The sequence below is a fragment of the Camellia sinensis genome, chromosome 2, assembly GCF_055761805.1.
Source record: "Camellia sinensis isolate YWXY chromosome 2, ASM5576180v1, whole genome shotgun sequence".
Classification (NCBI taxonomy): domain Eukaryota; kingdom Viridiplantae; phylum Streptophyta; class Magnoliopsida; order Ericales; family Theaceae; genus Camellia; species Camellia sinensis.
Window position 1 is genome coordinate 45832198 of NC_138962.1, and position 11542 is coordinate 45843739.

General features: G+C 31.2%; 1 long non-coding RNA gene across 1 annotated transcript; it reads left to right on the forward strand.

Annotated features, from left to right (window-relative positions):
- The first annotated feature begins 8202 nt into the window (after positions 1-8202).
- Positions 8203-10178, forward strand: LOC145819537 (uncharacterized). Its single transcript, XR_014360296.1, has 2 exons — positions 8203-8462; positions 9882-10178. It is a non-coding gene; the product is annotated as an uncharacterized LOC145819537 (long non-coding RNA).
- Positions 10179-11542: the final 1364 nt, after the last annotated feature.

The following is an 11542-nucleotide window of genomic DNA, read 5'->3' on the forward strand; positions in this document are numbered from 1 at the left end:
ATTTGAGAAAAACAAAGTAAATGTTACAGCTCTAAAGGCATAAGATAATCTTGGCCTTGAATAAGGTATTTACCAGCTATCATTGAATAATTGGAATAATTGTTATTATTCCTTGGATGGATATATACATTTCTATTTGGAATAATATGTTATGGATGCATCTTATAATATGATTCTGTAATATTTTATTAGATTGTGGATGTTCGATTGTGTTGTGTATAAATGTAATAGATATAAGGTTATAAAATAATCCACCAAATTTTTTATTAAAAAAAAAATAAATTATAATCTACGCAATCTTACAGCCTCAATAATGTCATTCCAATATTTTATATCATCAGCAATTACCTAAAGAAACACTCATCGAAGCTTCTATACTTTTTTGTTTTTTTTTCCCCAAAAGAAACACTTACTAAAAGCTTCTATACTCAATTTCTATTTTAAAGTCAAAGGAATTGACAAAAACATAGGCGAAATGACAAACAACATGGTGGTGGGAGAATTTTTGGCTTCAAGATGCCATCCAAGACAAGAAGCACACGTCAACAAGTCATAAATCAAAACCTAAATTACATTTTGCACTTTTGCAGTTTATATTTATCTCATTTTGTTTTTTGATCTTTTAATTATTTTAATCAACCTCAAAACTTTGAGTGAAATAGCAATTTGGACTATTTGCATAATGTCATTTTAAAAACTAATATAATGAGTTACATTTGGTTTCTCGATTTCAATTGGTGTATTTTTTGAAAAAAATGTTGGTAAGGAATGAAAATTTAAATCAAGTTTGTAAATTTTGATGGGAAGAACGGAAATTTTACGGGAATTATACAAACCATATATCATAACAGTAAATCTCTAGTCCCAAACCTTCACTCTCCCACCTAGGCTCACTGCTGGCCAGCTGCTGCCAATGGCCATGGCGGGTCGGCTAGCCGTTCTCTCTGTGTGATGTGTGTCATGTTACCCTTCAATAGGCTTTTATCTCCAGTTTTCTCACCCGTTTTCTTTTTTTCGATTTTAATTTTTTTTTATGTGTTGTTTTTTCTGTTTTATTTTCTTATAATTAAAAAAATTCTTGAGGCCCGAGGGGTTAGTTCTGTAGATGTGAGCAGCAATCATAGGGTAGATTGCGCTTTCCAAATCTCTCTCAGTGCATTTCATTTCCTATACCTTTAATTTCATGTTTTTAATGAAATTTTAACTTTGCTAATAAATAAAAAAAGATGAAAAATTTTATAGGTTTGAGGTTGTAGGGGTATTGTTGGACTTTGATTATGATATTTGTGTTATATTTGTATTTGGATTAATAGTTGTAATCCACTGGATGAGTATGCATTTTTATTTGGAATAATATTTTGTGGATGGATTTTACATAGGATACTTGATTATTGATATTGTGAATATGTACATGTTGAATAAATTTGTACGGGAAGTGAAGAGAAATATAGGAATTTAATTTAAGATTATTAACAAAAAAGATTGATTTAAAAAGGAAGATTTGAAATCACCGGAGTTTATCCACAAACGTTGTCTAAACACAAATGGGTAAAATAATGTACAACATAAACTTGGCTAAATAATTCAAAGAATGCATGTATGTATGTATGTATGTATGTATGTATGTATGTATGTATGTATTATTATTATTATTATTATTATTATTATTGCAAAAATAAAAATAATTTATTGATGCAAAAAAAGAGTATAAGGAGTACAAAGACAAATCACATGAATTAATTGAATCAAATTTATGCATGATAAGGTGATGCCTTAGGTTAAATGATGATGCGAGAATTATTGTGGAGAATATATTAGAATTGGAATCTCACTTAATGTAACACAAAAATTTATTGAAAATCACCCTTCCACAATAGCCATTCAATTTTTGACTTTTAAGCCAACATGAGAACAACTCCCACTGATAATTATAAATAATACTATATGTATTAATTGGTATATAAATTAATTATAAATACTGATACTATATGTGTAATAAGATTCGGTGTCACTATAAGAGTGCAAAATATAATTTATCCTAAAAGATAATGACAATAATGATAATAATCTGAGCGAGTTATATAAGAAGCTGCAACCGTATGTACCATTACGAAGGAACATTGTATGCATCATACCACAAGGTATATAATATAATCTCCAGGTTTCGTAATATATAATTCGAACCGTGCCAACGGTTAACTTTGAAATTGAGAAAAGTATGCTTGAAACATATGCTTGGAGGTTCAATTACTGCGCCTACGTTTTTTTTTTTAATTTAAAAAATTAAAAAACTTTATTATATAAACCATATTAAGTATAAATGCAAACAATATCATAGCAAAATCTTCCATCCCCTATTTCTTGGCCAGATGATTATTCGATACGGTCACGTGATACTCTATGGTAATATAATTAGGGAAGAAGTGAAGTCTTAACTATTTGTATTGAATGATTGAAAAATATAAAATAACATAATGAATAATGATTGATAAAAAAATATATAATCACGTGATACTCAATAATGTTCCTTCATGGCATATGCATGCTTTCCGTTTCTATCATGTGCTATATGTAATGCTCTTTTCATTAGTAAGTCACTACTTTTTTTATTATGTAAGTTTTTAGTGGAGTTAGATGAGAGCCTATTTAAACATATAGGTAAGAAATTTGAAAATATTATATATTTTTTATTACACATATTTTATGTAAAATATATGGTTCTGTTTGGAAGAGTTTTGGAAATGTAATTCTACCTCTTGATTTATACTTGGTGTTTGGTTACAGTTTTTAAAAATTAATTTCACATTTACTTCTGAAAACTCTTTCCAAGGTGAAAAAATTTGGGCTAACCGGTCGTCCCCCGGACGTCCGGCCGATCGTCATCCGAGATATTCGGTCGGTTGACCAGAACAGTGTAATTTTTTTATTTTTTATTTATATATATATAATTGGCACCTGTTATTTTTTATATTTTAAATAAAAAAAATCGGAATTTCTTAAATTTTTTTATGACTTTTGAATAAAATTTTGAGTTATGTGTTTGTTTATGAGTTGTAAGTTTTTGTATCAAATATCATATGTCACATCAAAAATTTCCTACTCAATTCGAAACTCTTTTCAAAACTCATTTACCAAACAAAATTTCACACTCAAATCATAATTCTAAAACTCACAAACTCAAAATATAACTCTGATTCTCAAATCATATTTAGAAAACTTTACCAAACGTTATATATAATTTTTTTTAAATCTCTTAACATGGATTTAAAAATGTACATTAACAAAATCTTCAAATATCTCATAGTCGTGATTGCATTTAATGTTAATATTATATTCGACCAAAGCCGCCTTAGATAGTGTGTGTTGGGGGGGAAGACATTTTAATGGGTGACTTACGTATACATCTTAATAATGGGGGGAACATTTTAATGAGAGACTTACGTGTACATCTTAATAAGTAAATTTATTATTTAATAGGTCTTGTAATAATTAATGATATTTTTCATCAAATACTATTAAAAAAATTACTAATTATTAATTTTCAGCGATAGTTTAAAATTTGTTACAAAAAATGTTACTAATCATAAGTTTTAGCGACAGTTTAAAAAAATTGTCACAAAAAAGTCACTAATTATAAAATTTTAGCAACATATACAACCAATCGTCACAAAAAAAAAAAAAAAAAGAGCTAACGATTTTATTAAGACTTATTTTCAATAGATTTTATGAGAATTAAATTTAACTATTAAGGCCAATTAGTAGTTTACTTTATTTTTTTATTTATTAGGAAGTAAAACAATAGCCAAAATAGCAAGTGTGGGGCTTTCACTTCAGTAGTTCGGGTTGGAGGGTTAGAGGAGGAATGGAGAGAGAGAGAAGGTGGTGAAATTAAAAACGCAAGTAGCGGTGGCAACCAAAAAAATTCACCAATTAAATGAAAAATAAACAAATTACCCCGACTATAACCCAAGTAAGGTAAGGTCTGCTGCTAATCTGACTAATAATTTATGGTTAATTAGATCAATAGTCTTTCTAGTTTCTCCTTAAATTTCGGTTTGGGCTTTGTATTTTGAATTTAGTCAATTTAGGCCAAATTTGGGAAGACTAAAAAAGTGCACTTTTTGTCTTTTTTGGACTAAAAAATTGGGGTTGAAAATATGGATGTTTGGATTAACTTTTTGACTTTTTATTAAAAAATGTGTAATAAAAAATTGTAAAAATTGATTTGTAGGGAAAAATTTGAATTGGGAGTTGTGCAGCCGTAATTGTTGACTTTTGATGAATAGTGTTAACTTTTTAACTTTTTGAGTAACTTTTTGACTTTTTGACTTTTTTGGATCTTCCCAAACTTGGCCTTAGTCCTTATATTTTCTATCTCGTTCCACTTTGGTTCTTTTTGCTTTATAATCTTGACCTTATGGTTTTAGTTATTATATTCTTGCTTTATAATTAGATCAATAGTCCCAAAAATCTCAATGTCAACATAACAATCTAGGTTGAAAGTATTGAGTGTTTCTTTCACGGATCCTGTGAATCATATTAGAATCGAACGCAACCTTTGTTTCTTCATTGATCTGAGGGTTTACTTACTAGAATCGGTTGAGTTTGCCTTCTCGGCTTTGACAGGTGGTACTTTTGATAAAATAGTTAAATTATGGCAATTTAATTCAAATTTTAAATTTGAGTTTACTGTTCCAAGGGCATAGATAATATTGGACTTTGATTGGAACAAGATATTTATTAGCTACCAGTAAATAATTGGAATAATAGTTATCCCTTGGATGGATATACATTCTATTTGAAATATTATGTTTTGGATGGATTTTATAATATGATTCTGTATTATCTTTCATTAGATTCTGGATGGGTATGGGGATGTTGATGTGCTTAATGTACAACTGCAATTGCTGCGACACCAAACAATTTATACTACTTACATTGCTTTAGATAAGGGATGTTTTTGGATTCTTTTGTGAAATCTTATTGAATTAAAAATAGAAGGGGAAAAAAAATTATATTCTAATTATTAAACTTAACAAAAAAAAATTATTTTAAACATTTTATATATACTTACATTAAGTTTAATGATTAAAATATATATATATATATATATTGTCTGCTTTACTTAACAGAAATAGGTAGGGCTATAAACAAATCGAGTAGAGTCAACCTTTACTCACTACAAGAATTTACACATTTGGCGACCACTTTTGCCAACCAAAAAATTTTTGGTCGCAAAAAAATGACATTTGCCGACCAAAATATTAATTAGTCGTGAATGATCAATATTTTTCGCGACCAAAATGAGTTAGTCGCAGAAGGTCACATTTTGGCGACCAAAAATGAGTTAGTCGCAGAAATTGGTATGCTTTTGGCGACCAACTTCAAATTTGGTCGCGGAAGGTTACATTTTGGCGACCAAAAAAATTTAGTCGCCAAATTTGTACTTTTAGCGACTAATATTTTAGTCGCAATTGATTGAGATTTAGCGACTAAAAAAATTTGTTGCCGAAGGTAGCTTTTTTGCGACTAATATGGTGTTTTGGTCGCCAAAAGTGTTTGGGAGGGAAATTTCAAACAGGGAGGGGGGAAATGAAATTTTTTGGCGACAAAAAAAATTTGGTCGCCAAAGTAAAAACGACGTCGTTTTGTACTTGGAAAAAAAATTAAAAGAAGGCCCTGATCTCCTCTGTCTCCTACTCTCCCTCTCTCTGTGTTCTCTCTCTCAATTGGCTTGCAACTGCTCAAGAATTGCAGCCAATTCCAGTCCAGATTCCAACATTTCTTCCTCAATCTTCTCTCTCGTCTCCTGATCCTCGGCCCTGGCTAGACGAGTACACCACACAATCTTCAATCGGTTCTGCAACAAACACTTAACAAGGCTGAAATTATCGAATTGGAGATGACCCAAAAGCTTGGTCTCAACTTTAAGATCATCATCATCAAAACCATTATGTTCTTTTTCCTCGTCAAACACAATAGTAAAACCCATTCTCTTCCTCCTGTTCTTCTTCCTCGTCAAACACAATAGTAAAACCTACATTATCATCAATCATAACATTGTCTTCTTCTTCTTAGAAATCAGTGATTAGGTTCCCAAAGGAAACCATCTGATCGAAATCATGATTCGACATAGGGTTCAACAATTTCTCAATCTCCTCCCTCTTGTTGGGGTTATTGTTCTTCAAAACACCCAAAACCTCATCAGCGGCGGCGGCGACTGTTCCGGGAGGCTGACCACCGCCTAATTGCTGTTGTACGAGGCTAAGGTTAGACATGACTTATTTTCATTTTGTTTTGTTTTTCCTCAAATTTTCATTTTGTTTTTTTGTTTTTCCTCAGCAATCAAACATAGGGTTATATTGTCTTAAGGTTCTTGGGAAATTTTTGATTTATCAATTGTTTATGTTGTTTTATTTTATTATTGTTGCTAGTGAACAACTTCTTTCACTTGGTAAATTGTTTAGAAACAGCAGGTAGAGTGTTGTTTTTGTATTTAATGGACAAATTCATGATAGAGCCTAGCCTTGGCAGATTATACATCTAGAAAGTAGAATTAGTGGGAAGGTGCTTAGTGCTCACAATTCGGTCATTAGCTAACTGCGATTTCTTTTTATATGTTGTGTAGGTGCATAGAGATGAATTTTTTTACCTTGTTCTTTAGTGTAGTTAACAGTGTTGTTGGCTCCTCATATTGATGCACTTTATGGATGATTCATTAATTAAACAGGCTTATATAACAATCTTAACTCATGACATCACGAGCTTTGACGAGAAGACTCCACCATGGGGATGTCGATGGGAAAAATACTTGTGAAGGAAATTTGTTTGTTAAGGTAACTCATTAAGGTAACTCATTAAGGTAACTCGTTAAGGAAATTCATATTGATGCACTTTATGAATGATTCATTAAGGTAACTCGTTTGTTAAAACTCAAATTTGAACATACTTGTGAAGGAAATTCATGATCGATTTTGGTATCACATCAGTAGGTGGTGAAAGATGTGAGGAATCTGTGACTTGCAATCTATCTACAAAGCAAAATGACATTAGGGTTCCAAATATCCTCAACTAACCTTTGGAAAGAATATTTGTTTGGGATACATTGATTTTGGTTTTTTGACATAAAATGTATGATTATGTAATTGAAATCTAGGTGGGCTTGCTGGTTTCTATTGTATGGAGTCATTGGCAATAATTATTAATTAAACTGCCTGGAATTTTGGACGGACTATTAATTTGGATGTCCTGGATTAGACTCTCTTGGTATTGTGCTTGAACTTAATGATACACGTGATTTGTTGGTAACTGACTATTTGGGTTAGTGTTAATGGATAAGATTAACACTAAATATTGGCAGAGATATGCTTTTAGGACGGTGCACAGTGAGCATTCCCTTTTGACATTGTTGATTAGTGCTTTAAATTTGTTTTACAAATTAGAGAGAGGTTGCTTTAGCCATTAGTTTATGCAATGTCCCAGGTGCTAGAAAGAGAAAATTGGACTAGTGTGGAAGCCATTTACTTGGTACAGAAGGATATGGGGATCTACACCTAGGATTGAGTAAAGCCATGTTTTCACGAAAAGTTTTGTCTAATGTGGCTCAGTTGTAAATGAGTTGAGTTTTGAGTTGTTTAAATGAAGTTGAGTTTGAGTTATTTGGGTTTTTTATTTATATTTTTTAAAATATATATAGGTTTTCATTTTTTATTTTTTTAAATATATATACAGTTTTATGGTGAAAGTTAAGCTTAAAAAATTCATGAGTTTTAAAATATGTTCAAATTTGACTTAATTATATGATAAGCTTAAACGAATTTTTAACGATTTAATGTAAGTTGAACTCGAGTTAGCGATCCTACCCTACAGAAATGCTAATTGCACCATGGGAGAGATTTATAACTCTTAGTCTCATATGTTATTTTTACCAATCAAACATAACCATCACTTTAAACAGACTTGGAAAATTAATTAGTATACAAATAGATGATGTGATACAATTTTATAATTTTGAAATGATAATATTATAATATTGTGAAACCAATATATTGTGAACCAATATATTGTGAACATTCATATCTAAAATTGTCTTCCTTTTCTCTGCTGCTTCTTTCTCTAGCTATACTTGTACGACATCACATATCTCTACCGGTTGGCATAATTGAATTTATTAAGGATATGTGTTGTGCTTGTGTAGTTCAATATCATTATCATCATTAATCAATTTATATATGTTGTGTGTTGTCAATAAACTAAAGCTGCTGAATTGGCAGTATAAGCTGGGTAAGGTTATTGGACTCAGCGCCTACGGTATTGTTCAAAAAGGTCTTAATCTTGAGACTAATCAAATTGTAGCAATAAAGAGACTGCATACTTTTTTTTGACTGCAAAAATGGTGTCCCATATGCAACAATCCTGGAAATCTTTATGCTGACAGAGATGGATCACATAAATATTGCCAAGTAAGTTATTTCTTTGGAGTTTTGATTAAAAAAAACCCATTAAAAATCTGCGTGAGCATGTAATCTGCCAATCAATGGCAAAGAAGCGGTTGAGGCGTCATTTAAAATATTTGCTCCTCGGGGTATTAGTAAGTACATGATTTTAATGCATGTTACCCTGTTTATCTGCATGAGCATGTAATCTACCAATCAATGGCTCTCAATTAGGACTGACCTTAAGCCTAGTGTGGGCCTCTGATTTGATCACTGAATTTGCTGTCGTTATGATGGCCCATGCCAATGAGGTTCAAAAAAAAAACTAGAGAAACTAACATCAATCTTGCCTAACACAAAAGACAACTCTAAACTTCAAATGGTTTTGCTTGGGAAGTTTTCTTGTTCCACACAAGGGCAAAAAAATTAATTAAAGATCAGGATTTGAACATCTAACGTCTTCAGAATTCAGCTATAGAATGGTTTAAAAAATGGCTTGATACGGTACATATAATTAATTAACTTGCATCTGTTTGAAGTCAGTCATCTCAGTTAAGTTTAGATTAATCATGTTTTCATCTCATAACCTCACTACCTATATATTTTTTTTAGCAACATCAATGTGGATTAAATCACTCCTTCTTATAGATGCATTAACTATTTATGTTTCACATTTCCATACCATCTCAAAGACTCAAAACAGATTTCGTCATAATAACCCTATATGCTTTTCGTAAGTGAATAAACACTATATGGAAATATTTGTTCTTTTCCCTATATTTTTTCATTAGTCGATTAAGTAGAAAAATAGCTTCCATAGTGGATCTTTGCGGCATCAAGCCATATTACTCATTTAAAACTATTGCTGCATATTTTAATCTCTGTTCAACTACTCTCTCCCATAGTTTCATGAGTAGTTTTAGAAGTTTGTGTGGGCGACAAAAGGGAGAGCAATATGGGACACTTTATCATTATTATTAGAAAAATAAAATGGGACATTTGGAGGATTCTATGACCTTTAAGGAAAAAGCGAAGAAAATTGTATTGTGTGGTAGATCTTATTGTTTCGATGTTATATAAATCTGAATTTTGTGTAAGCAAGATTTTCTTACATTTTGTTAAGTTGTGACTGATCTATCTACATTTTTCATATTTGATTTTCACACACTTTTTGATGAATTTTAGCATTTTGGAATCTAGCTTGAAAAGTTCCTTATTCTGCCCCATTATTTAAGTTTATCTTTCCATTCATTTTCAGATCATATTTTAATGCGTGTTAATTGCAAATGATGTTTGGTGTTGGAAAGATGTTAGAAACAAAATATATAAGCACATGTTGCATAATCAACCATTTCTTTGTAAGTTTTTTATTTGATTCAAGTAACTATTGTTTCTGTACATGATGGTGAATACCACTGGTAATATAGAATTTCATTCCTTTGACAGGATATGATATTCCCCTGAAATGATTGACGGAAAAAGAGTATGGAAAATTGATCGGTTAGCACCCTGACTAGTATTCTCAGCATCTTCATTATAAAGTTCGTCATTGGGTATTTTTCCATGCTGCCTTTCATTTATTTTTTGCAAGTAGAGACACTCGTGCATTTGCAATATCAGTGGGATGTACCAGTTTATGTATTCTTGGTGGTACTTTGGAAATTTGTTGTATACATGAGAGAAAATATTGCAATTCAACTAGTACATTTTCTATGGAATAAACTTTAAATCTGTTTGGTATCATTTTCATTTTTCTGTTTTCATATTTCGAAAAATATGGACAACTTTTTTTTATTAAAGAAACACTAAAAAATAGTTTTAAAATTTTCGAAAGCTGTTTTTGCACAAATGAAGGAAACGATGGATGTTTTCAAACTTTTTATTATTATTTTATTCTGAAAACAAGAAAAACAAACCAAACAAAATTAACCTGTTGGGATAAGAACACTTTTTTTTGAGTGAGTGTAGTTAGATTATATCTTTTATCTGATTCTGGATAATTACCTACTAAACAGTGTAATACAATGTGTGACTTCTGCTATTTTATAGCCCAACAGGTTGCCAAAACCATAGGAGGGATATATATCAATGGATTGAGAAACACCTAATGGAAGAGGGAAACATTGAAATAACAGAAAGTAATTTTTTATCTTTTGATCCATAGTTGGGTCAATGATTATATTGAGATGGTGGGTAGCCCAACCTGTGGCTGTGTCTATTGTTTCTTCACTTATTCAATTATCGAATTAAAATATAGAATGTGTCACAAAAATATAATGATCACTGTTTTGAATGTGTATCCCTCTATAACTTGGTTTAATCCCAACCTTCTATTATATTTAGTATACTTTGTTTTTCCCAGGTGTAGACACCCCATTTTGACCGGCCGTAAGACTTAGGCACTTTCTTTTAACCACCCGCTCAGCCGAAAAATCAAATTGAAGCTTTAATCCCAAACCTCACCTATTTTGGTCAAATTATTTTATATCACTAATATTTTATCAATTTGTAATATTTTATAATTTTTATCTAATTTTATGTGTGTGTACACATTTTTAGGTGTTTTTTTTATATAAAATAATAAAAAAACAACAAACAAAAAAATAAAAAATGAAAAAGAAAATAAAGAAAAGAAAAAGAGAGGGTCAGATGAGGATAATGGGTTTGGGATGGAAAAGGATTTTGTTTTTGCTGGATTCAAAGGGGAACAGAGTGGACATTGTTTTGATAAGTTTTGGATGGAAAATAATTCGGTGAAGTGGGTTTGAAAAGTGGTGGAGGAGATTGAAAAAAGAGGAGGGCAGGTGAGAGTGGGTGGAGAGGAGACACCTAACATCAGAATAATTGAGGTCTGTGGGCACCAGGGGTGTGGATTTTTTATGATTGTTGGCATGGTGGATAATAAACAATTAAAAAAATCTCTCTCTTTATATTTTTCAACTTGTTTGAAGCAAAAACACGGGGGGAGGGGAGGATAACACATGCAAAAGGCTCTCTCTCTAGGTCTCTCTGAGCTTTCTCCCAGGCACTACCTCCCTCTCTCTCTCTCAAAAATATTTTCTGACTAAGCTGCAGCTTCTTGATATAAGAAAATGGTGAAAGTAAAA